Below are 4,683 nucleotides of genomic sequence, written 5' to 3' on the forward strand. Positions count from 1 at the left end.
CTGGAAGAAATGGATGCAGTCCTGGAAATTTATAAAATACCAAAACTGAAACAGGAAGGAAGAGAAAACGTGAACAGACCCATAACCAGCAAGAAAATTGAAGCAGTAATCAAACACCTCCCAGAAACAAGAGTCCAGGGCCAAATGACTTCCCAGAGGAATTCTACCAAACATTTAAAGAAGTACTAGTACCTATTCTTCTGAGGCTGTTTCAAAAAATGGAAAGGGAAGAAAAACTTCCAAACTCATTCTATGAGGCCAGCATTACCTTAACTTCAAAACCAAAAAAAGACCCCACCAAAAAGGAGAATTTCAGACCAATATCCCTGATGAACATGGATGCCAAAATTCTCACCAAGATGCTAGTCAAGAGGACCCAACTGTATATTAAAAGAATATTCACCATGATGTGGGATTTATTCCTGGGCTGCAAGGGTGGTTCAGCATTTGCAAATCAATCAACGTTATACATGTCATTAATAAAAGAAAGAACAATAACCATATGATCCCAATTGATACAGAAAACACATTTGACAAAAACATCATCCTTTCTTGATTAAAACTCTCCACAGTGTAGGGATAGAGGCAACACAGGAATATAATAAAAACCACCTAAGAAAAGCCCATAGCAAATATCATTCTCAATGGGGAAAAACTGAGAGCTTTTCCCCTAAGGTCAGGAACATGACAGGGATGCCCACTCTCCCCACTGTTGCTTAACATAGTACTAGAAATCCTAGCCTCAGCATTCAGACAACAAAAAGGAATAAAAAGCATTCAAATAGGCAAAGAAATTAATCTCTCCTTCTTTGCAGAAGACATGATATTTTACGTGGAAAATCCAAATACTCCACCCCAAAATTGCTAGAACTCATAAAGCAATTCAGCAATGTGGCACAATATAAAATCAATGCACAGAAATCAGTTGCGTTTCTATACACTAACACTGAAAGAAAGAGAAATTAAGGAAGAAATCCCACTTATAACTGGACCAAAACCCCTAAGATACCTAAAAATAAACCAAACCAAAAAGGTAAAGGATCTGTACTCCAAAAACTACAAAACACTTATGAATGAAATTAAGGAAGAAACAAAGAGATGGAAAAGCATTCCATGATCATGGATTGGAAGAATAAATATTGTAAAAATGTCTATGCTACCCAGAGCAATCTACACATTCAATGCAACCCCTATCAAAATACCATCAACATTTGTCACAGAGTTGGAAGAAATATTCATAAAATTTGTATGGAACCAGAAATGACCCCAAATAGCCAGAGGAATATTGAAAAAGAAAACCAAAGCAGGTGGCATCACAATGCATGACTTTAAGTTATTTTAGAAAACTGTAATCATCAAGACAGTATTGTACAGGCACAAAAACAGACATATAGATCAATGGAACAGAATAAAGAACTCAGAAATGGACCTTCATCTCTATCCTCAACTAATCTTTGACAAAGCAACAAAGAATATCCAAAGGAAAAAGGACAATCTCTTCAACAAATGGTGCTGGGAAAATTGGACAGCCACATGCAGAATAAAAATAGACCATTTTCTTCCACCATACACAAAGATAAACTCAAAATGGATGAAAGACCTAAATGTGAGACAGGAATCCATTAAAATCCTAGAGGAAAACACAGGCAGCAACCTCTATGACCTCGGCCACAGCAACTTCTTGCTAGACATGTCTCCAAAGGGAAGGGAAACAAAGGCAAAAATGAACTATTGGGACTTCAAGATGTAAAGCTTCTGCATAGCAAAGGAAACAGTCAACAAAACTAAAAGGCAACCTATGTAATGGGAGAAGGTATTTGCAAATGACATATCAGATAAAAGTCTAATATCCAAAATCTATAAAGATTTTTATCAACACTCAAAAAACAACGAATCCAGTCAAGAAATGGGCAGAAGACATGAACAATCATTTTTTCTAAAGAACACATACAAAAGGCCACCAGATATATGAAAAAATGACATCACTTGTCATCAGGGAAATACAAATCAAAACTCCAATGAGATACCACCTCTCACCAGTCAGAATGGCTAAAATTAACAAACAGGGAACATCAATGTTGGTGAGGATGTGCAGAAAGAGGAACACTTTTACACTGTGGGTATATAGGCTGGTACAACCACTCTGGAAAACAGTATGGAGGTTCCTCAAGAAGCAACTGCACTACTAGGCATGTACCGCAAAGATACAAATGTTGCGATCTGAAGGGGGACCTGCACTCCAATGTTCATAGCAGCAATATACACAATAGCCAAACTATGTAAAGAGCTGAGATGTCCATCGGCAGATGAATGGAATGTTACTCAGGCATCCAAAAGGATGAATACTTAAAATTTACATTGATGTGGATGGAACTGAACTGGAGGGTATTATGCTGAGCAAAATAAGTCAGTCAGAGAAATACAATTATCATATGGTTTCACTCATATGTGGAATATAAGAAACAGCACAGAGGATCATAGGTGAAGGGAGGGAAAACTGAATGGGAAATCATCAGAGAGGGAGAAAAACCATGACAGACTCCTAACTATATGCAACAAACTGAGGGTTGCTGGAGGGGAAATAAGTGTGGAGATTGGGTAATTGGGTGACTGGCATTAAGAAGGGTATGTGAGGTGATGAGCACTGTATGTTATATGCAACTGATGAATTACTGAATCTAATGATGTAGTATATGTTGGCTAATTCAGTCTAAATTTTAAAAAGACAGCAAAAGAATGAAATGAAATGGAGTTAAGCAATATGTCTGAAGAAAAATTCAAAGTAATAGTCATAAGTATACTCACTGGACTTGAAAAAAGATAAAAAGGATCTCAGTGAGACCTTCAAGAAAAAGATAGAAAATATAAGACAGAGCCAGTCAGAGATGAAAGACATAATTACTAAAATAAAAAATATACTAGAAGGAATCAATAGCAGATTAGAAGAAGTGTGAGAGGGGATCAGCTACCTAGGATACAGGGTAACAGAAGGCAACCAAGATGAATGGCAAAAGGAAAAAAAAAGAATAATAAAGAATGAGAATAAGTTAAGGGACCTCAGTAACATCATGAAGCATATAACATTAACATTATAGGGATCCCAGAAAAAGAAGAGAGAGAGAAAGGGGCAGAAAATTTATTTGAAGAAATGATAGCTGAAAATTTCCCTTATCTAAGGAAGGATACAGACACACCGTTGCAAGAACCACAGAGAGCCCCAACAAAATGAACCCAAAGAGGTCTACACCAAGCAGAGAAAGACAATTATCACATAGTGTCACTCAAATGTGGACCATAAGGAATAATGCAGAGGACCACAGGGGGAGGGAAAACTGAATGGGAAGAAATCAAAGAGGGAGACAAACCATGAGAGAGAGACTCTGGACTCCAGGAAACAAACTAAGGGTTACAGAAGGGAGGGGGTGGGGGACAGGGTAACTGGGTGATGGGTATTAAGGAGGGTACTGTGGTGATAAGCACTGGGTATTATACACAACTAATGAATCATTGAACACTACATCAAAAACTAATGATGTACTATATGTTGGCTAACAACATAAAAATAAATAAATAAAAAGCCGAAAAAAAAGACACATAATAATTAAAATGACAAAAAGTAGTGATAAAGAGATAATTTTAAAAGCAACAAGATGAAAGAAAACTGTTACATACAAGAGATACCCCACAAGGTTGTTAGCTAATTTTTTTTAGGAGAGCTTTTGCCGACCAGAAAGGAGTGGAATGATATAATCAACATACTGAAAGAGAACAAAGCCTGCAACCAAGGATACTCTACCTACCAAGGTTATCATTCAGAATAAAAGGAGAGATAAAAATTCTCCTACACAGCTGCCATCTTGTGTCCCTGCGTGTGTGCACCTAATCTCAGCTGGTCCACCCGAGACCCCCTGAGCGCTAACCCTATTCCCCCGTACAGTCCCATTTCCGCTCCAACAAGATGAAAGAAACTATCATGAACCAGGAGAAACTCACCAAACTGCAAGCACAAGTGCACATTGGTGGGAAAGGAACTGCTCACTGAAAGAAGGAGGTGGTTCACAGAATGGCTCCAGCAGATGATAAAAAACTTCAGTTCTCCTTAAAGAAGTTAGGAGTAAAGAATATCTCCGGTATTGAAGACGTGAATATGGTCACAAACCAAGGAACAGTGATCCACCTTAACAACCCCAAAGTTCAGGCATCGCTGGCAGCAAACACTTTTACCATTACAGGCCATGCTGAGACAAAGCAGCTGACAGAAATGCTACCCAGTATCTTAAACCAACTTGGTGCAGACAGTCTGACTAGTTTAAGAAGACTGGCTGAAGTTCTACCCAAAGAATCTATGGATGGAAAAGCACCACTTGCTCCTGGAAAGGATGATGATGATGAAGTTCCAGATCTTGTAGAGAATTTTGATGAAGCTTCCAAGAATGAAGCAAACTGAATTGAGTCAACTTCTGAAGAAGATAAAACTTGAAGAAGTTACTGGGAGCTGCTATTTTATATTATGACTGCTTTTTAAAATTTTGTTCATGGATCTGATAAAATCTAGATCGCTAATATTTTTAAGCCCAAGCCCCTTGGACACTGCAGCTCTTTTCAGTTTTTGCTTATACACAATTCATTCTTTGCAGCTAATTAAGCTGAAGAAGCCTGGGAATAAAGTTTGAAACAAGGTTA

At 37.9% G+C, this 4,683-nt stretch overlaps 1 pseudogene; it reads left to right on the plus strand.

The window, feature by feature from the left end:
* Positions 1–4,132: 4,132 nt before the first annotated feature.
* LOC114226491 (transcription factor BTF3 pseudogene) lies at positions 4,133–4,447 on the plus strand (annotated as a pseudogene).
* Positions 4,448–4,683: the final 236 nt, after the last annotated feature.

The sequence above is a fragment of the Eumetopias jubatus genome, unplaced genomic scaffold, assembly GCF_037043125.1.
Source record: "Eumetopias jubatus isolate StellerSeaLion01/CBP00866 unplaced genomic scaffold, mEumJub1_p1.0 scaffold_11, whole genome shotgun sequence".
NCBI classification, from domain to species: domain Eukaryota; kingdom Metazoa; phylum Chordata; class Mammalia; order Carnivora; family Otariidae; genus Eumetopias; species Eumetopias jubatus.